The following is a 23,345-nucleotide window of genomic DNA, read 5'->3' as shown; positions in this document are numbered from 1 at the left end:
TTTTTTTGTAATCTAACTGAAAACTGAAACTTTTGTTTAAGGGAAGTGGAACCAAATAGTTACTTCAATAAAATGAAAATTTTATGTAAAATTGCTTTTGAAATCAAAGTTATTATTGGGGGCACTTGTTGAAAATTAGTTACAACAGTTAAACTTTACATTATCCGATGATTATCTTAATTAACCGTATACCTCATTCAGCATCTTGACCAGTGTTGTCGCCAGAGCACATCACGCAATCCCACTGGGCTGCTACCACTGACCGACCGCTCTGCATGACGACTACTGGCGTACTGCACGCCACTGAACAGAGCTACTGCTCGCGACGACTACTGACAGAGTACTGCCCTCAACTAGACAGAGCTACAGACTCGCAACGACTGACTGACAGACTGAGAACCGCTCGCAACACTCGCGCGGTCAAGCGCATACTCTCTGGTCACAGATGCTACAATACCTCGCCATCGCTGCTATGTTACATACGTGTTTCAATATATATATATATATATATATATATATATATATATATATAAAGAGAATTTAAATAAAAATAAATAAGCCAGTTTATATTTTAACATTTATTTTAACATTGATCACTGTTTCGTTAAAATTTCAGCATATTAAAGGTTAGGTTAGGTTAGTGGTGTTTAACGTCCCGTCGACAACGAGGTCATTAGAGACGGAGCGCAAGCTCGGGTTAGGGAAGGATGGGGAAGGAAAGCGGCCGTGCCCTTTCAAAGGAACCATCCCGGCATTTGCCTGAAACGATTTAGGGAAATCACGGAAAGCCTAAATCAGGATGGCCGGAGACGGGATTGAACCGTCGTCCTCCCGAATGCGAGTCCAGTGTGCTAATCAGCATATTAAACTTGATTCATAACTAAACTGGTGCCTTATTTAGGATTGTGAAAATGTGAGTTTGTAATCTTACGGAACACGTCAAATATGGAACCAAGATTGGGAGACTGCATACAACACTGCATTCATAAAATAACACACGAAGCACGTTGAAACATATGCAGGAGGAAATTAACCACAACCAACCGGTTCAGTTTTCACCCAAAGAAGTTACGTTCGTAGCCCAGTCCTGTCCATCATGAAATTACCACACACTGGTATACTAAATTCATCCCGAGCGAGGTGGCGCAGTGGTTAGCACACTGGACTCGCATTCGGGAGGACGACGGTTTATCCTGATTTAGGTTTTCTGTGATTTCCCTAAATCGCTCCAGGCAAATGCCAGGATGGTTCTTTTGAAAGGGCACGGCCGACTTCTTTCCCTAATCCGATGAGACCGATGACCTCGCTGTTTGGTCTCTTCCCCCAAACAACCCAACCAATTAAATTCATACTCTCTGTGAAATCTTCCCAAAAAGAATAGCTGAGGGCTACTTTGATGGTTACACTACCTGCTTCACGTGGTCAACTTGGTTTACACAAAGAGTGTAACTCCACAATAACTTTGAAAATTAAAATAAATTACATCGAAACACAAATTACAAAAGAAAAACCTCGAACTGGTTACTATCGTCTTACTATTAACCTGATGGGTCAAACAATTGTATAAGCACGTGGTACTGGTCTCGCAAAGTGCACCCCACGTGGGTTGAACATAAAGAAAAGTTGCTATATTGAAAAATATTGTCAAGACGAGACGTCATAATCTCACGCACATTCGCATTTAAGATTGATGATCTTAGTTAGAGTTACGGATCATCCACACGTGGTTCCACTTTACTCACAAAGTCGTGACAAAGCAACTTACTGAAGATATTCTGAACTTCACACTCGAATTACACTGCGTTGCAATTTAAGATAACATTAGATATTTTAGATCTAAACCTGAAATAAAGGTGATTAAATTTTCAGTTAGGCTGAACTTAAGAAATCCATTGTCCTACGGACTTAGCAGAGACGCACTTAGCCGGAGATCTTACCACTTCAGATGCTCGCCGCGGACCTGACTGCCTGTGGCCCTACCAAGGGTGCTTCACAGATACAAAACGGAAGTGACCAGAGAGGCAGCTTTCTACACCAACATGACAAGGGGCGGACAGGACCATACCAAGAATAGAAACCTCTTTGTTTTTATAAGGCGCAGCTACCTGTTCCGACGTTGGTCCTACTGTTCTCTAGCAGACAGGCTTGTCTGCTACCATCAAGCATGCAACTAGAAATACATCTGCTCATTCATCCTTTCACACAGAAGGGAAGGGGGGTGACAGTATCTTATCGTATACAGTATATAAAAGAAAGTGGATGTAGGTTCCGTATGAGACTGTGCGACATGAATTACATATAAACTGTGTTTTAAAGTGTAGTAGTGTGACAGATCTTTCTCGATTATGTGTAAAAGTAACACGTTCCACTGCTCAGTCTCCTCCCAGATAGTCAGAAACAGCACAGTAAATTTAGAAGTGGAATGTATGCCGTAAATGACAACAGTTTTAAGAAATTAACATGAATGGAATCCAACAGAGACCTTTCAAAGTCGTCGAATATAATTGTTTTGTTGCTTCAGGTGTTATGGTGTGGGGAGGCATAATGTTGCATGAGCACACTGACCTCCAAATCTATGAACACGGGACACTCACAACTCAGCGTTATCATGACACTGTACTCCTTCCCCATGTGCGTCTTTACAGGTGTGTAATCGACCCTGATTTCATTTTTGTGGATAACAATACGCGACCACATCGAACAGCGCCGGTGGCGGAGCTGTTAGAGCGAAAATATATTTGGCGAATGGATCGGCCTGCCTGTTCCCTCGACTTAACTCGTATCGAGTACGTGTGGGATGCGATAAGAATACGTATTTCAGCACGTCCACATGCATCAACGACCATCTAGCGGTTAGCAACTGTAATGATGGAGGAATGGAACACCTTACCACAAGAAGTCCTTACCAACCTTGTGGCCAATATGAGAACACCTTACACAGCTTGCATTCCCGACTGTGGTGATCATGCACCCTATTAAGAACTACGTCCCGCCATTTGTAATGTCCAGTGGACAATCATTAAGGGGAGGTTTACTATCTTTCGCCCGAAAAAACCATGTTCTTTGAGAATTTTTATCTCGGGATGTCTTACAGATATCAATGTCAAATTTGGTCAAAATGTTTATTGATATATTCCTCTACAAACTGGCATTTTTTCCACCGGAAATGTCGAGGAGCAAAGGCGGAAGTGCCGTCGGAACGAAACAAAATTTCGATGCAGACCTCCACGCGCGGTATGTCACAGGTCAGCCGGCTCGTCTGAAATCAAAATTGAGTTGTCGTTAGCGAAGTATATAAGATTCTTTAGGAATTGTACCTCGCTTCAGATATTTGGAGCACAGGAAACAAAATGGCGGCCATTTGAAAAAAATAGGGGTTTTTCATAGATTTTTCGACTTCGTCGGCCAAGTAAAAATATTTATAGTTAATGGATCGGAATAAAAGTGGTACAACTCCTACACAATTTAGTTACCTTCGTCGGAAACAAAGAATCATGCCAATCGGTTCAGTAGGTTTGAAGTTACCATACCGCGAGTATTTTTTTTTTAAAGTCAGTTCGAGAAAACCCGTTTGAAGTTTTGACTACACATAAATGCAATAGTATGCAACTTACGTTCAATCTGCTATTCCAGGTCCCTAAACTAGTCCTTCCCCTTCCTCATAGAGGGCGTTCTGCTCGATCTGGGCCATCCTGCGCTGCTCCAGAGCCGCTCGTACGGCCGGTGACAAGCGGTTCTCGGCCGCTTGAATGTGGTGGTCGTCCGAATGCTTGGGGTACTGCATCGAATAGAGTCGCAGGGTGACGTCCATCGTTGTCATGGTCTTCAGAATTGCTGAATACCCTTAGTTGAAGGTGCTCACTGCCAGGAAAGTCGCAGTCTCCACAGTCTTCTCATCGGAATGCAAACTAACTTCCAAACACACGCGTTCAAACTTTCATTTGAATTTTATATTTTTGCTCCCAAGCACCGGTACAATAACTCGTCCTCCGTAAGAATAAAACTGGTGCGTGATAAAGACCGATTTCAGGCAGGTGCATTTTTTTGTTCAACCGCGAATAACAAACATTTCCGTTCCGTATTCGGAAAAACCGTTTCAGGGGTGGATTCTAAACACTTTTATGGATCCAAAACTGCAATTAAAAAAAATATCGATTTTTTGAACAAAAAGATAGTAAACCTCCCCTTTAACTGTGGTGAATTCAATGTCATTATTGTCTCTGAATAAAAGAATTTCTGTCCATCTCACTACGTACTTCTTTCAGTCACCTTCTCTCTATACTGTAACAGTATATGTCACTTCCGTCCTTAATTTTTGCACACCACTATATTTTAGTAGGGCGGTAAAGAGCTCGACATTATGCACGCAAAAACTGGCAAATAATTAGTCCTTTCCTACTTCTTCGTTAGTACTGCACAATCGTTAAAACCATGGCGCTTGCTATGAAACACTGCATGTTACCTTGTCATCGGTAATAAACAATTGGCGAAGCATTAAGAAGAACGCTGCTGAGCATTGTTTGAAAACTAGCAAGTACTTTTGAGATGGGGAAAGAGCGAAAAAGTTAAACCTGATTGTCTATATGGGCATCTGAAGTATGTCTCTTAACTATTTCGTGACATCACTCGGCAACTTGTAAGGAAAAAGGAGAGGCACCTAAAGAATGCAGTACCCTATCAGAGAATGTTTTAGGCTTGACAGTAGACAGCGAATGCCATACGTTTGTTGAGTGATCATGAAGTAAAGGGTTCAGAAGAACTACGTAAAACCCAGAAAATCTTTCTGAAGATTCAAAAATCAGCACTTCAGTATTTTCCTAATTTTGTTGTCGAACATTGTAAGCCGACGTAATCCCGCAAGTGAAATAAACGTTTCCAACCACCTCTGCTGCCTTCAGTCCTGTTATCTTTTTATTTCACGCCACACTCCTCTTTCATCTTCATAAATGAAACAGTAAACCTCACGGTCTGGTGCGGCTTCACTTCTCTATCTTCTTTCACTCACAAGCAGCAGAAAGATGCATCAAGTCTGCAAAATTCGACTCCTTTTCATAAACATTACACTTTAGATAACTACTGGCAAACGGTTGACGAGCATGTCTATCGCGGAAAATTCCAAAAAGCGACATGGATTGCAGGCATTCACTTTACACTTTTGACGTTGAGCTTACTGATAGCATGTTTTTATTTTTATTTCGAGAACTGTGTCTCTACAGTTCGTGGGAGCTAAACGTTTCAAAACTTTACTGCTCAACCTGATTACCCCGTTAGCTAGTTCCACAGTATAAAATGATATTCTTTTGTTTTACGACCGCCGCCTTCCTTTTTGAAATGCTTCTCGTACGGACTACCCGCTGCAACGCGTAACTGACAGCTCAGTGTAAGTACCGTAAGGGACAGGGCGCGAACCAGTAGCGTAGCGACTGTTGAAAGACTATAAAACTGTGTTGCCACACTGAACACGCGCCTTTGTTCGCCCGGCTCCGTGGTTTGAATTCCACAGCAACTGAGCGCCACTGAACTACTGGTCGGGTGATTTGGGGATGGTGGCGCCATTTGGCTTGCGATGAGTCCAGTTATTTCTTGGTCATGCTGTTGCGAAGTTATAGCCCCCGCATTGGTAGCGTGTTCCATTTTCCTTCTCTCTTAACTTTATTGTTTATTGGCAATGACTGACAGAATCGGCAAGTTACTGTTAGAACCCGGGTTTAAATGCAAATACATGTTGCATGCACGTTTGCATGTTCTGGCCATTTGGGGAGTAAATGCATATTTCTAAGGTTTCACCGATTTAACTACATCAAATTGGATGTACAAATGATATTTTTTGACCTCAGTGCATCTATTGCAATAACTTACATAATAGCTGCTTATATTGATGTTTTTCTTATGAATAACGTCACAAGTGTGCAACATGAGTAATTTCGTGAATTTTGTTAGTCTGTAAATGTCATGGTTCCTTCAAGCACCCTAGTTCTGCTCGGTAGATGTCGGTAGAAATCAATATACTTCGTGCCAACAAATTTAAATAAAAAAAGGTTCTATTGTCGTTGAACGACGGTATCTTGTATATGATGCAGGCCAAGAAAGCAATTAAAAATTTTTTATCCTAGCCTAAAGCAAGTTACATTTGGTCATTCGCTACATCGTGTAGCAGAAACAGTGAATTTAAAATACGAGAATCTGAACACACTGATGTCCTCCAGAAACAAGGTAAATAAACGCACAACATCCAAACGTTTTATCATTGTGAAAGCATTAATTAAGTCATATGCTGACTTTTTTCCCTTTTCAGGGTATTCTTGAAAGCATCTGCACGTGTCGCAGCACTGAAAGATACATAGGTGGATTTAGCTTTGCCACGGTTATCAGATCAAACTCTGATTTTGAGTTGACAAAAAATATTGCGTGGTGGAAATATAAAAGACTTTCAACTTTATCTGCCTTTTTCTGAAATTTCTTCAATTAAGTATGCATCGGTCACTTAGTGTGATGCAGAAAGTTCGTTTCCTTTGTATAGAAATGTTTTGGCCGATATACGCACGAGCCTAAGTTAAGAAAATTCGGAGATATTGGTTGTTGTGTACTGTTTTACCGCATATTCCTATTGTCTTAATGCCTCATAGCGCTCGGTTGGTGATATGAGCCGCGTGGGATTATCCGAGCGGTCTGAGGGGCTGCAGTCATGGACTGTGCGGCTGGTCCCCGCGGATGTTCGAGTCCTCCCTTGGGCATGGGTCTGTGTGTTTGTTCTTAGGATAATTTAGGTTAAGTAGTGTGTAAGCTTGGGGACTGATGACCTTAGCAATTAAGTCCCATAAGATTTCACACACTTTGGACTTTTTTGTGATATGATACTGCAAGAATGCGTGCGTGTTTAAGGATTTCATAGTGCATGAAAATCTGGGCTCTAGTCATTATTTCGTCTGAGGTGTAGAACAACAAAAATTATTTGCAAATAGTTGTGGAACTGTGTCAAAAGTAGCCCTTCGCGTGGTTATTGCAGTGAAGAATTGGCACGATATAGGTAACTAGGTTTTCATCCAGTCTTTGTTCATATGATAATTTAATTAATGAAAATATCTAGAGTAAACTAATATACCAGCATATCGGAAAAAATCATCAATCAGCTGAAGAAAATTTGCTTCAATTTAATCATCTGAGAGCCTATGTTATTTGTGTTCTCCAAGGAGCATCAAGGAATTTTGATCACTGTTTGCTTATTGCGTTTCCCTGACGCTCTCCTGTTACTGACGACGTCAAACATGCCTCACGTAGACTACTATGTACTTTTTTCCTAAATTAACTGGTAGGTCACATACACATAAACAATCATTTTAGTGAAAATTACATGTACCGCCACATTTACCAGTCCAAACGCACTACGCCACACAAACAAATTCGTACGCAAAATACTCAGAAAAATAATTACTTCTAGCGATAGTTACTAAGAAGATTTGGCAGTAAACTACTGTCACTGTACATCTGGATCAAGCCGTGTGTAAGGAGTGTAAGACCCATTCTGAGCTTTTCATCAGAAATATTTGTAATCGATCTCGATCAATAATGTTGCTGTTGTGGCATTCTGCCCGAAGACTGCTTTGATGCTGCTCTCCACACTACTCCGTCCCGTGCAACCCTCTTCACCTCTGGTAACTAACGCAGCCTATAGCCATTTGAATTTGCTTACTGCATTCGGGCCGTGGTCTCCGTCTCCAAATTTTCCCTCCACACTTCCTTCCACTACCAAACTGGCGAGTCCTTGATGCCTCAAGATGTGTAGTATCAATCGCTCCCCTCTTTTAGTCAAGTTCTACATCTATATGGAACTCTGCAAATCACATTTAAGTGCCCGGCAGAGGATTCATCGAATCACCTTCACAATAATACTCTATTATTCCAATTTCGTACAGCGCGCTAAAAAAACGAACACCTGTATCTTTCCGTGCGAGCTCTGATTTCTTTTATTTTATTATGATATTAATAAATTCTCTTTTCTCCATTTCGACTGAGAACGTCCTGATTATTTAATCGTACTATGCATCTAATAAAGCAATTTTCTGTAACATTAGAAATATTCTAATCTCTTCTTGTCCGAACTGCTTAGCATCCACATTCCACTTATGTACAAGGCCACTGTCCAGCCAAAAATCCTCACAAAAGACTTTCTTACAGTTAAAGTCATATTAGACGTTAACAAGTTCCTCTCTACGAGAAATACTTTTCTTGTTATTGCCAGTCTGCATTTTATATCCTCTCTACTTCGGTTATCACTAATTACTTTGCTGTTCAAATAGCAAACCCCATCTACTACTTTTAGTGTCTCGTTTCCTCAAATTCGCTCAGCGTCGCTTGATTTATTTCTACTACATTCCATTACCTTTGTCTTACTTTTGTTTTCTTTTCAAGACTCTATTCATTCCATTCAACAACTTTCCCACGTCCTTTGCTGTGTGTGGCAGAATTGCAATGACATCAGCAAGCCTAAAACTTTTTATTCCTTCTCCATGAACTTGAATTCCCTCTCCAGATTTCTCCTCTGTTTCCTTCACTGCTTGCTCAATGAAAAGACTGAATAATATTGAGGACAGGCTACAATCCCGTCTCACTCCATTATCAAACGGTGGTCCCTTTCATGTCCTTCCAGTGTTACAACTGCAGTCTAGTATCGGTACAAATTAACTGTAAATAAACGATTCACTCCGTGTACTTTATCCCTGCTACCTTCAGGATTTTAAAGAGTGAATTCCAGTCAACATTATCAATAGCTAACTCTAAATCTTCATATGCTATAAACGTAGGTTTTGCCTCCTTTAACCGGCCTTCTAAGATAACTCGTAAGGACAGTATTGCTTTTTGCTTTTCTGCATTTCTCCGGAACCCAAACCGATATTTTCTGAGGCCGACTTCTACCGGTCTCATTTTTATGCCGACTACGTCACAGTTAATTTAAATTAAGTTGACATTAAAAAAAACCACTCCGTCTACAGGCCACAAGTGGCCCATCGGGACCATCCGACCGCCGTGTCATCCTCAGGGGAGGATGCGGATAGGAGGGGCGTGTGGTCGGCACACCGCTCTCCCGGTCGTAATGATGGTATTCGCGACCGAAGCCGCTACTATTCGGTCGAGTAGCTCCTCAGTTGGCATCACGAGGCTGAGTGCACCCCGAAAAATGGCAACAGCGCATGGCGGCCCGGATGGTCACCCATCCAAGTGCCGACCACGCCCGACAGCGCTTAACTGCGGTGATCTCACGGGAACCGGTGTATCCACTGTGGCAAGGCCGTTGCCTAAATTAAGTTGACATAAAGAATGAAATCGAGAAGAATTAAATAAAAGAGGTGAGGAAAGACGTCTATGTAAGAACGTGATCAAAAGAAGGGAAAGGTTGGTGCGACGGCTGCTGCTGTATCGAAGAATAGTCCACTTTCAGCTGGAAAGGGCCGCGCAGTGGAAAAATCATAGGGCAGACAAAGATTAGAACACGCAAAATAGTTGATACAGGATGCTGGGTGTTGTAGCTGCGAAGAGAGGAAATTATCTGCACCTGGGAGGAGAGCAGCAAACCAGCCGAAAGATTTATATGAGTTATAAAATGATACGGTTGTGATTTGGTAGCCAAGTGAATAAATGTCACACTACAAATGCAAGTTCCCGAGATTTTTAACTGTCACTTACAGCTTCGTTCAGCTCTGGAAATGAAAGAATGCGTGAAAAACTGGAAGTTGAACCCTGTTGGGAGTCTGTGTTACATTGTAGAGTCCTCTAACCGGGTGAGTCTGTCCAGAGGTCCGACGGAAGGCAACAGAAAACTACCTCCTATAGGATAATACCTAACAGAGCAGCGTGGTGCATAAACCGGTTGTCAAACTGAGGATTGCTTTTCTTTCTTATAAGATCTACATCTGCACTCCTCAGGTCATCTTACTGTCTGTGGCGGAGAATACTTTTCGCTACCCCTTTCCTCTTCCATTCTCGCATGTTGTGTGTGAAGTACAACTGTCGGTGACCTTTAATTCCTCTCATTTTGTCGTCGTGGTCATTTAGTGACGTGTGTACAGGAAGGAGTAATACGTCGACTGACTCTTCTTGGAATGTGCGTAACAGTAAAACTCTCCTTGATTTACAACGCCTCTCATGTAGCGCCTGCCACTGGAGCCTGATGTGCATCTATCCAATGGTCTCACGCGTAGTGAACAAATCAGTAACGAAACATGCCGCTCTTCTTTGAATCTTCGCTATTAATCCAATTTCATAAGGGTGCCAGATAAGTTCTCAAGAATCGGTGGAACGAATGTTTTGTAAACCACTTCTTAGCTCAAATACATGTTCTTAGAATACTTTCAGAGTTTCAGCTTGGCCTCTGCTTTTTCTGCGCCTATAGTATGATTTAAATTACTTGGCAACTCACGTCAAGGTCCAAAGTCGCGGCGTTGTGGCGATTGGCACCGTCTGCAGGCAGCCACCACAATGCTCCGCTCTCTGCTGCAACAGAAAATCTCTTTGAAGTGTTTACCAACCAAACTCCGCAAAAAATCTGATATTAACGTGCAATATAGATCTCTCTAGTGTCTGTAAGCATGTCAAAGAAGTGTTCTTAGTTTTAATTCTTATGATTGCCTTGGCTTCGCCAACGTGAGCACGAATCCCCTGGGAAAATATATGATCTGCACCAGGGACGGCCAAGAATTTGGCACACGAGCAGTGTTCTTGGTCTCTCCTGGCTGCACACTTCACCCAGCACCACACCACGCTGCCTGAGTGTGAAGTGGAGGATGAAGGGGAAACTACGAAAGTGTCGAGTTTAGGAGGCAGTGCAATTGTAACGCATACAAATTTATTTCATATTTATCAAAAACACAGATCACAAACAAAAGAATTTTTCAGTATCATTTAATTATTTTTGGTGTGCTGGAGGTATAATTTTTATCTTGTGCAAACTGTTGGCACAGGGACAGATGCAGACAAGTCCAAAGATTTTCACACTCAGGTTGCCAAGTAAACGTGACTTATTTAGTTTCGTAATCGAAAAAAGCCTTTCACACAGTAATGTTCATCGAAATATTTTATTGCACTTGCAACTTCATTATACAGACATGGAAACTCTTCCCAAAGGAAACATCTAAGCCTCAAGGACAATTTTAACGCAAAAGGGTTTGTCTTATAAACGGGAATTACATGCAGATCAATCAGTTCCACTGCATATACACACAGGTGCTCTTTCGACTGAAGGGAAAATGGTCACGAAAACAGCAATGTCCTTGAAAGGTTTAGAAAACTATGCTTGTGATTTTTTCAGGGCTATAATGAATTATTCAAACCACCCATTTTCTTTAACGTCAGTGACCTTAGCGGAACGCACCGGGATTTTTGTCAGAAATTGTCCCTCCTACAACGTGCTTTTTTTAAATGCAGACCCATCGAATCACAAATAAGTTATCACTTAGCAATGGGGGCAGTGTGCAGTTGGCGAGGTCTGAAACCCATTCCGGAAGATCTAATTTTCGTTCCCGCTCCCCTCTTTGGTGTTTCCGCTGCCCTCTTTCCCAGGCATGCCCCTTGATTTAAGCAACGTACCTAGCAGTAAAGCAGGGTGTAACGGGTACAAGAGTAGATACTTTTATACGTGGCATCTTCATATGAACACACATCAGTGTATTGTTTGTTTTTCCTCTGCATTGAACAGTCTTCCCAAAAACAAATGATTCAAATGGCTCTGAGCACTATGGGTCTCAACTGCTGAGGTCCTAAGTCCCCTAGAACTTAGAACTACTTAAACCTAACTAAACTAAGGACGACACACACATCCATGCCCGAGGCAGCATTCGAATCTGCGACCGTAGCGGTCGCGTGGTTCCAGACTGTAGCGTCTAGAACCGCTCGGCCACTCTGGCCGGCTCCCAAAAACACATCACAAACTTTATGAACTGATGTTTTCAGTACAGTCGTATTGCACTATTAAGTGGACTACGCCTGTTAGTATAGACTAACCGTTTGGAGCCATATTTCCACACTTCACCACCTGACCTCTGCCCAGGGGAAAATAACCATTAATGGCTTGCTCAAGCCGCATGTACTTGGAGATACTAACCAACCTAAAAACATAAAAATTGTAATGGCTAAATTATTAGTCTGAAAATGATGTAAATACTGATGTAATGTTGTTCAGTACACCGTCCTCAGTCACCAATAGAAATATCTGCAGCTACACACAATACACCCTGTATACAACGTATCCATACTCTTCTTCCAATTTCATCGAAATCTGTTGCGAATGATAGTGGAATAATGCAAGCGACTTCAGAAAATTTACTATTCGTACCTCCAATTTCATCACGTTCTCCGTGTCTGCAAGTTCAGCACGAAGTGCTTCGTGATGTACTGAACAATGAATTCCGTCAGTCGATGGTTGAAATTTTTTGCTCTTTCATTGCCAAACATCTTTAAATTTTTTTCTGCAACATGTTGTGATGTCATTCCATAGAAAATTTGCGGTATCCGTCAGTTATGCGACTATATCTATTGTGCGACATTGAAAATTCGTACCCTTCTCTTCTCTCATTCCCATTCATTTTAAAGGCTCGTGACTATAGATCTATATACCGCATCTTTTTGTGCAAAAATCGACTTGACCTGTGAATTCCTTTATATAGCCAACAAATAGCAAAGGCAAAAAGTGCTGATACTTTGATTCTGCCGAAATGAAAAAAGCCGTGCCGAAAGAAAAATGCGCCACGACAATGTTAATTGAAACGTGCAAGGACTGAGCAAAGCCCAGACAAGCCGAGCCTTGGCCCACATACGGTTTCGCACGCCGTGGCCGACTATCATCTACACGCTGATGAATACCGATTAAAGTTGTAAAACAACCGTAGGCTACCGTAGACTATCGTAAGTCAGCGTAGACTATGGTTATTTTTCCTAGTAGACTTCGTCAGCATAGTTAGTACGTGTTTTACCTGTATATTAGGTGTGTTGCATACGTATTGGGCGTTACCTCATTGCAGTCACTTTGTTTACGTATAGGATCAGTTTCTTACTAGCTGTCACCAGAAACTGGAAGCGGTGAACCATCTAGAAACTGAGGGAGATATACACTGACGGAAAAAATCGCAGCACCAAAAAATAATTAATGCAGAGTAATGAAATTTCGGGAATACGTTTGTCTAGGTAATATATTTAAGTGATTAACATTGCAAGATCACAAGTTAATGTAAGCGAGAGATAAGCCATTGCAAATGTGAAATGCTGGTACATTTATAACCGTTGTACCTGCCAGAATGTTGACCGCAAGCATGCAAATGTGCATGCATTGTGTTGTACAGGTGGAGTAGGAGTTAGACGGAAAGTCATCGAGTGAAACAGAAGTAATGTCCGGCGTTCGCCAAGGAAGTGTTATAGGCCGTCGATTGTACCTGATCTATATTAACGACATAGGAGACAATGTGAGTAGCCGTCTTAGATTGTTTGCAGATGATGCTGTCATTTACCGTCTTGTAAAGTCATCAGATGATCAAAACGACTTGCAAAATGATTTAGATAAGATATATGTATGGTACGAAAAGTGGCAATTGACCATGAATAAGGAAAAGTGTGAAGTTATTCACATGAGCACTAAAAGAAATCAGCTAAATTTGAATTACGCGATAAGTCACACGAATCTGAAGGCTGTGAATTCAACTAAATACTTACGGATTACAATTACAAATAACCGAAATTGGAACGATCACATAGATAATATTGTGGGTAGAGCAAACCAAGGACTGCGATTCATTGGCAGAACACTTAAAAGTTGCAACAGGTCTACTAAAGAGACTGCTTTCACCATGCTTGTCCGCCCTATTCTGGAGTATTGCTGTGCGGTGTGGGATCCGCATCAGGTGGGACTGACGGATGATATCGAAAAAGTACAAAGAAGGGCAGCTCGTTTTGTATTATCGCGAAATAGGGGAGATAGTGTCACAGACATGATACATGAACTGGAGTGGCAATCATTAAAACAAAGGCGTTTTTCGTTGCGACGGGATCTTCTCATGAAATTTCAATCACCAGTTTTCTCCCCCGATTGCGAAAACATTCTGTTGGCACCCAAGTACATAGGGAGAAATGATCATCACGATAAAATAAGAGAAATCAGGGCTCGCACAGAAAAATGTACGAGCTCGTTTTTCCCGCGTGCCGTTCGAGAGTGGAACGGTAGAGAGACAGCTTGAAGGTGGTTCATTGAACCCTCTGCCAGGCACTGTATTGTGAATAGCAGAGTAATCACGTAGACGTAGATGTAGATGTGGCGGATGTCAGTTTGTGGGATGGAGTCCCATGCCTGTTGCACTTGCTCGGCTAACACAGGGACGGTTACCGTTGGTTGTGGATGACGCTGGAAATATCCAGCACACATGTCCCATCTGTGCTCGACTGGAAAAAGATCTGGTAATCGAGCACATGTCGACACTCTGTAATCATGTTGGGTTACAACAGCGGCATGTGGGCGAGCGTTATCCAGTTGGAAAACACCTCCTGGAATGCTGTTCATGAATGGCAGCGCAGCGGGTCGGATCACAAGATTGACGCACAAATTTGCAGACAGAGTGCGTGGGATGATTACGAGAGTGCTTCAGCTGTCATATGAAATCGCACCCCAGACAATAGGCTTTCATCAGAAAACAGAATAGACCTCCACGCTGCCCTCCACCAATGAGCTCTCGCTTGACACTAGTGAAGTTGCAAATGGCGGTGGTTTGGTATCAGTGGAATGTACGCGACAGGGCGTCTGGCTTGGAGCTCTCCTTGAAGTAACCGATTCGTAACATATGCGGCGCGTTTCGTCACAGGGTTATTTGGTAAGCGTGATAGCGTTACGGAGATGTTTAGCAAACTCGAGTGGCAGACTCTGCAAGAAAGGCGCTCTGCATCGCGGTGTAGCTTGCTGTCCAGATTTCGAGAGGGTGCGTTTCTGGAAGAGGTAGCGAATATATTGCTCCCCCTACTTATACCTCGCGAGGAGACCACGAATGTAAAATTATAGAGATTCGAGCGCGCACGGAGGCTTTCCGGCAGTCTTTCTTCCCGCGAACCATACGCGACTGGAACAGGAAAGGGAGGTAATGACAGTGGCACGTAAAGTGCCCTCCGCCACACACCGTTGGGTGGCTTGCGGAGTATAAATGTAGATGTAGATGTAGATGTAGACTTCAGTCTTTCTCGGCGTATTCCACAGATGAACCCGAGAAGAATTCATCTACGATTCGTAACAGTTCGTTGTGTCACTGTGGTGTCAACTGCTGCTCAGATTGCTGCTGCAGATGCTTTACGATGCGCCAGAGTCATCAGGGTCCTCGCTGAAGGTGGTGCTACTTGACCGCCCGGAGCACAGTCTCCTTGCGACCGTACATTCCAACAATCATGTACAGTGTCTACATTGCTGCCAAGTCTTTCTGCGATATCGCAGAAGGAACATCCACCTTCTCGTAGCCTACTACACGGCCTCGTTCAAGTTTTGTGAGGTGGTGTTAATGGCGTCTTCTTCGCCTTAAAAGGTTTTTTGACTAACATCAACTCACCACGTCCGTTCTCAAAGGTAACTAACGCTCACGACTGTTACAGTGTGTACTTAAAGCAAACCAGATTTTCATCCTCGCAGTGGCGCTGCTGTCGCCGCTCTGGCGTGAAGTCTGAATAGACGTCATCTTTCACGTGTAGAAACACGCCTACGAATTTCGTTCATGTCGCAGATCACTTTATGGTGCTGCGATTTTTTTCCGTTAGTGTATGAAGGGCAGCGTAACAAATAGAACATTTTTGTTCTACGTCGTTCTCTTCTTGTCTCTTACTTAAAAATAAACAATATTTATAGCAAAATTAAAACTGCCAATGTTTATTTCAGGTTTTATTCGAAAACTGTTGATTTTTAATATGAAACAGAGGGACGGGGTATTAAAAATAAAAAGGAAACAATGCAAGCGTATCATGTAGTGCTAGAAAACGCAATTGCCTCAAAATTAGGTACAAAAAAAAAAAAAAAAAAACAGCAAACATCGCTTCAGTACTTGTCGAACTTCTATTATTATTAGTAATAAGAGGAAACTCTTGCCGTTGACCTGATGAAGAACGTTCTATCGACTACAAAATATATAGATACTTTTATGTTTGCGCATGTAAAATATACTTGCATTAAAAGTAATTGGTTTGGTTACATGAAGGGTACAAGCTACGCAACCAACTAATTTTTATTACTTATAAACTACAATTTATACTCTGTTAGGATATAAAATACACAAGGGACTAACAGTGAGTGATGTGCAGTTCTAATTGCGAGCAGAGCAAAGAAACAAACATGCTAAGGGAAGTCGTCGGCTCGCAATTTCTCTCTCACACATTTATTTATGTTTGTTTCCTTAACTATTTCACCAATCGTAACATTTCCTACTGAGCGAGGTGGCGCAGTCGTTAGCACACTGGACTCGCATTTGGGAGGACGACGTTTCAATGCCGCGTGAGGTCATCCTGATTTATAATTATTTTCAGCCATAATGGCTATGTTTGTGCACCGTGACTGAATGGGATAATTATTTATTTCAAGTTTCTGCTACCAGTCACTTTTTATTTTATGCTTAATCTAACATAACGCAACGCGTTTCGAACATGTTCTGTTCATCTTCAGGCGTTTATACATACATACATACATACATATAGAGAAATGTTACTTAAAAATAAAGTCTTAAACTAGTTATGCATGTATGTATAAACGCCTGAAGATGAACAGAACATGTTCGAAACGCGTTGCATTATGTTAGATTAAGCATAAAATAAAAAGTGACTGGTAGCAGAAACTTGAAAAAATAACCATCCTGATTTAGATTTTCCGTGATTTTCCTAAATCGCTTCAAGCAAATGCCGGGATGGTTCCATAAAGGGCACGACCGACTTCCTTCCCCATCCTTCCTTAAGCCGATGGGACCGATGACCTCGCTGTTTGGTCCCCTCCCCCCAAGTCAACCAATCAACCATTTACTTACGCACTGAACCGTAGTTTTGATCGAGTGCAACTCTACCGCCGTTGACTAGAAGCGCGTGAAAACTTGCTGCAAAATTATACACTACGTAAGATGCTAGGGAGGTTGTGAGCGCAGGGCGAGGTTTCCCGATGGCGTGATGTGGGACACGGCACCCCACGCATTGCCGGCGCAGGTATTTGTACCGCTGGACAGACGGACAGCTGCGGGCCGTTTGCGCCACGCTCCTCGGAAACAAATCGCTGCTGTCTCAGCGGCCAGGTGTTAGCTGCAGCGCCGCATTGCATGCGCGCAGATTGCCATCTGGATAAATTCGAATCAGAGCGTGCAGCTAGTCTGTGTTTCATAAGGCACGTCTTAAATGTTCAGTGGATGCTATAACAACACAGTGAAAACGGAAGACACAAGCAAAATAGCTGATGAAATTACAGTGAAGAGCAAACATCGGCTAAGGATGCGTTTCGCCGCGCGGTTTGAGGCGTCATGTCACGCACTGCGCGGCTCCTCCCGCCGGAGGTTTGAGTTCTCCCTCGGGCATGAGTGTGTGCGTTGTTCTTAGCATAAGTTAATTCAAGTAGTGTGGAAGTCTAGGGACCGATGACCTAAGCAGTTTGGTCCCTTAGGAATTCACAAACATTTGAAAGTTTTAATGGCCCATATTTTACCACAATATTTGTCCGCAATAGCGTTGCTGTCAACTCTGGTGCAATGTGGCCGCAATAGACAGTAATTATGTGGTACGGCTGGGCAATATTGCTGCCGTTGCTGATGTACTGCCGAGGGTTTGCCTGAGTTCTTCACCAAGGGTGGAGAATTTCCCATTGCAGCGCAGGGCAACGCCTGTCTGTTTCCTAGTCTGTATGTGGTTTCCCCTCACTCTCACCTTTGCTCCCTACTTTATTATCATCATCTTTCTTTCAGAGCATAGGCTGATGCCTATTCCGAACTCATAAATAAATCATTTCCATCTTTTTCGAGGTCTTCCAATATCTCTTTTCTCATTCGGCTTGTAGTTCAGGGTCTTCTGGATATTTTTGAATTTTTTTCGTTCATGTCGAAAATATTTAATTCTTTTCTAATATCTTCATTTTTAATCGTGTCTTTTCTTGTGCAGCCTTCGTCTTCCTTTTTTTTTTTCAGCTGTCGCTTCCATAGAATAATACAGGAATCGTCATTCCTCTATAGAATTTGAAGTGGTCTCTTTTTGTACTTTATGGCCCAATGTTCTGCTAACGGTGCCACAGAAAACTTGAATTTTGTGTACTTAATTATCAATATCAGAGTCAAAATCAAAACTTGTAGCACAGCCTAAATAAGAGATTTGAGAGACTTGTTCTAAAACGGTATTATCCAAAACAAGTTTTAATCAGACTGGATTTTTCCGCTACAGAAATTCTTTTGCATACTTCGTTCAGCTGGTATAGAGATCTTTGGAGGTGATCTTCATTCTTTTGAATAATAACGATGTCAACTGCAGATAAAAGTACATGCAGGTATTCCTTATTCGTTATTTTAATTCCATTGTTTACTTTTATTTCCGTTTACGAAGAATGAAGTCACTGTAAATATTAAAAAGTTTAGATGATAGTCAACATCCTTGTCTGACACTCTGGTTCATAATTATTTCTTCTAATCGATTCCTACCTGTGATTATGACAATCCGCGTGTTTTTGTAAAGACTTTTCTCTACCTGTATTAGGTAACGATATCCACATCCAGACACAATCTACCATAGGCTATCACGGCTCACAATGGACAAGTGTACTGATGTAGGACCAGAGCTATAGGACGTCAGAATCAGTGTGTAAAGGATCTGAGGATAGCAGCCTAGCACCCCCACCCCCGCCTCTGTAGAGGCAGAGAGGCAGCCGGCGGACCGAAGAGAGACCCCCTCCCCCTTTCCAGGACATCCAGGCTGCAGATGTGATGAAAGACAAGGCACCATACCTACTCCAGTCGCTACAATTATACTGCGTAGGATCAATGAAAACATAAAATTTATGTCTTTTTTTAGTTTAATATTCGACGTTTTTAATTCTATAATTTACAAATTATTTCACTTTCTATCGGAAAAAGTGGGACAGCATTTTAAAAAATAACTTCTTATTTTTTACTGACGTATTAAACGTAGGTACGTTTTAACATCGTAAACTGTATGTCACATGAGAAGGAAATGCACCAATAAGCAACTAAATTTTGGAAATTTTGCGTGGAAGTAGTTTAAACTTGATAAACGTTGCAAATTTTTTACGTACAGAACTGAAAAGGAACCTTCTGTGTGATATGTAAGATAAATATTCTCTTAAAAAGTCATACTTAATTCCTACAGTTGTTCAGTATATATACTGATAGTTTTACCCTTGAATAAAACATTATACTGAACTTTTTCTATCCTGTGATCTTTCAAAATAGAATACGAATCATTGACTTCAAGGTATGATTTTGCATTGTTAAAGTTGACAATCCACACGATCGTTCTCGAGAAGATGTTGACCTAAAGTCGTTATCAGCTTGACTCTCGAAATACTCCTTTTACCACACGTAGCGAGCTGAGCTAGTATTGTACTTTATATTAACGTAGGCCTCGGATGAAATTTGAGGCCATTTAGATGGCGGTCTTGGTATTAAAGTCTACTCTTCAACCACATTTATTGTAACTAGGACACTGGTACTCAAGTGAGTGGCAGCTTGTAACCACGACATTCATAGTTATCTTTCAAACGACTCGTCTGCAGATTCATGTTTAATGCAACATCTTTGCTTTTATTATTCACCCATTTCAGTTTTCGCTACTACACGGTCCAGTTAAATTAATGTGGCCGCAGACTATGTTCGACGTCAACGTGCAATAACCACTCACAGACGACACGTGGCAGCACTAGCAGTGGAGGGTGTATAAAGCGTGTCGGGGGGACGCGGAAAACAGTGCAGCCATTGTCATAATGAGGAAGCGGAGCGATTTATCTTGTCTACAAAAGGGCATGATCATTTGCTTCCGAGCCAAGTGTGGAAGCATTTCCGAAACAGTTAAGTTTGTAAACTATTCGTGTGCCAACGTGGTTAAAGTGTACAGCGCACAGTAAAACGGCGCTCTCCAAAACCGGCGCCAAGGTAATTGTGCTGCTCGCCGGCTGTAGATGAGAGGGGTGAATGACTGCTGCGGAGACTTATAAGGGGGAATAGGTTTGCTTGAGCAACTGACCGCCCAGACGAAGCACAGGGTTGCCAGTGCAGTGTCTCCCAAACGACGGTTCAGTGAACATTGCCGTGTATGGTTCTCTGCAGCAGGCGCCGGTTTCAAGCACTCATTGTGACTGCTGTTCACGGGCGATGTACGCTAGAATTTGCACGCCAGTACCTCAACTGGACATCAATGAATGACAGCAGGTGGCCTGTTCAGATTAATCTCGTTTTATTCTCCATCGGACATACGGCCGCTGGCGTTTAAGGAGTCAAACGTCTGAAAACAAACACCCTGCAACAATCGTCGGAGTGTTATTGTCCGGGGAATGTTTCCGTGATATTCCGTGGGTGGTCTCGTCGTTCTGGAAGGCACAATGGATCAACACAAGTACATTTGTCCCTACATGCAGTTTCGTTTTCCTCGGCACGACGGCATCTGCCAGCAGAGTAATGCAACTTGTCACACTGCTCGCCGAGTACGTGCGTGGTTCGAAGAGCATCAGGATGAGTTTACCGTACTCTCCTGGCCACCAAACGCACCGGATTAAACCCAGTCCAGAACCTGTGGATCCACCTCGATCGGGCTATTTGCACCGCGTATTCTCAACGGCGAAACCTGGCGCGGCTGGCTACGGCACTGGAGTCGGAATGGCTACACATCCCTGTCTGTGACTTCCAGAACCTCACCGGCTCTGTTGCCCGCGGCTCGTGATCTCGCGGTAGCGTTCTCGCTTCCCGCGCACGGGGTCCCGAGTTCGATTCCCGGCGGGGTCAGGGATTTTCTCTGCCTCGACATGACTGGGTATTGTGTGTCTTTCATCCTCATTCACTCGCAAGTCGCCGTAGTGGCGTTAAAGAACTTGTTGAGCGACGGCCGAACCGCCCCGAGAGGGGTCTCCCGGCCACCAATGCCATACGCTCATTATTATTATTACCGGCTCTCTCTCTGCATGTTCGCGCTGCGAAAAGCGATTTTCAGGCTTATGACAGGTGGTCACATTAATGTGACAGGACCCTGTAATTACACTACTGGCCATTAAAATTGCTACACCACGAAGATGACGTGCTACATACGCGAAATTTAACCGACAGGAAGACGATGCTGTGATATGCAAATGATTAGCTTTTCAGAGCATTCACACAAGGTTGGTGGCGACACCTACAACGTGCTGACATGAGGAAAGTTTCCAACCGATTTCTCATACACAAACTGCAGCCGACCGGCGTTGCCTGGTGAAACGTTGTTGTGATGCCTCGTGTAAGAAGGAGAAATGCGTACCATCACGTTTCCGACTTTGATAAAGGTCGGATTGTAGCCTATCGCGATTGCGGTTTATCGTATCGCGACATTGCTGCTCGCGTTGGTCGAGATCCAATGACTGTTAGCAGAATATGGAGTCCGTGGGTTCACGAGGGTAATACGGAACGCCGTACTGTATCCCAACGGCCTCGTATTACTAGCAGTCGAGGTGACAGGCATCTTATCCGCATGGCTGTAACGGATCATGCAACCACGTCGCGATCCCACAGTCAACAGATGGGGACGTTTGTAACACAACAACCATCTGCACGAACAGTTCGACGACGTTTGCGACAGCAAGGACTATCAGCTCGGAGACCATGGCTGCGGTTACCCTTGACGCTGCATCACAGACAGGAGCGCCCGCGATGGTGTACTCAACGACGAACCTGGGTGCACGATTGGCAAAACGTCATTTTTTCGGATGAATCCAGGTTTTGTTTACAGCATCATGATGGTTGCATCCGTGTTTGGCGACATCGCGGTGAACGCATATTGGAAGCGTGTATTCGTCATCGCCATACTGGCGTATCACGCGGCGTGATGGTATGGGGTGCCATTGGTTACACGTCTCAGTCACCTCTTGTTCGCATTGGCGACACTTTGAACAGTGCACGTTACATTTCACATGTGTTACGACCCGTGGCTCTACCCTTCATTCGATCCCTGCGAAACCCTACATTTCAACAGGATACTGCACGACCGCATGTTGCAGGTCCTGTACGGGCCTTTCTGGACACAGATAATGTTTGACTGTTGCCCTGGCCAGCACATTCTCCAGATCTCTCACCAAATGAAAATGTCTGGTCAATGGTGACCGAGCAACTGGCTCGTCACAATACACCAGTCAGTACTCTTGATGAACTGTGGTATCGTGTTGAAGCTGCATGGGCAGCTGTACCTGTACACGCCATCCAAGCTCTGTTTGACTCAATGCCCAGGCGTATCAAGGCCGTTATTACGGCCAGAGGTGGTTGTTCTGGGTACTGATTTCTCAGGATCTATGCAACCCAAATTGCGTGAAAATATAATCACATGTCAGTTCTAGTAAAAAATATTTGTCCAATGAATACTCGTTTATCATCTGCAATTTTAATGGCCATTAGTGTATAGATACACCTTCTTTACAAATACGCTGTTGTGCTTTTCTGGCATGCATCTCAGCTTGGTGCCTCAAGGGGCGCTTGTCACTTGAGTCTGAAACAGGTCCTGGCTGTGAGAACATGCTTCTTACACTGCCAAAATAGAAAAATTCATCTACCGCTTTTAGTGCCTCATTTCTTAATCTAATTCTCCCCAGAATCACCCGATTTGTTTCACCATTGAGAGTATTGTAACCACTTGGCTCGTACCACAGCGAGGGCAGATACTGAAGGCATATCGTGATGTTGCAACAAGACCAGAAATGTATTTATCATGAATCAGAGAGACGGGCGTGCGATGGAATTGGAACGCTGTTAATTTTATTCCCACCACTGTGCAACAGCCGTCACAACTTAATCGCTCCTGTCGCCGGTACTGGTGTGCCAACACGATATGGAATGTATTCTTGTGGGCCAGCCCGAAAACCAGTTCGGGGGCCACCTTATGATTTCTTAATAGGTGACCAGAACGACACCTCCCACACACACGGGTGCCGGCGGTCCACAGTAGCAGCTAGCGCGCGGCATGCTGGGAAATGACAGGAACACCGCGTCGCGCGTGCGACAAGGCCTGACGCTGGGGCATTATTCTCTGTACCTGTCCGTGTAATCGTAGGCCGGCACGCTCGACTGCATCTGGATTTGCGTAATCCTTACATTCACGTGGAACGACTTCTTTTTCTCACTTGACATATTTACACAAAC

At 43.1% G+C, this 23,345-nt stretch overlaps 1 protein-coding gene and 1 pseudogene across 2 annotated transcripts in view; both read right to left on the bottom strand.

Annotated features, from left to right (window-relative positions):
- The window catches only part of LOC124619726, an 885,033-nt gene that overhangs the window by 382,629 nt on the left and 479,059 nt on the right, over positions 1–23,345 (bottom strand). The window contains exon 4 of one of the 2 annotated variants that reach the window (XM_047146293.1): positions 10,415–10,488. The gene's annotated coding sequence lies outside the window, so the exon portion shown is untranslated. The remainder of the gene's footprint in view (positions 1–10,414; positions 10,489–23,345) is intronic. The other variant, XM_047146294.1, reaches the window with a different exon arrangement.
- LOC124620417 lies at positions 9,177–9,294 on the bottom strand (annotated as a pseudogene).

Source organism: Schistocerca americana, chromosome 6 (genome assembly GCF_021461395.2).
Source record: "Schistocerca americana isolate TAMUIC-IGC-003095 chromosome 6, iqSchAmer2.1, whole genome shotgun sequence".
NCBI classification, from domain to species: domain Eukaryota; kingdom Metazoa; phylum Arthropoda; class Insecta; order Orthoptera; family Acrididae; genus Schistocerca; species Schistocerca americana.
The sequence above is the reverse complement of the archived record's forward strand: the minus strand, read 5'-3'. Positions and strand labels throughout refer to the sequence as shown.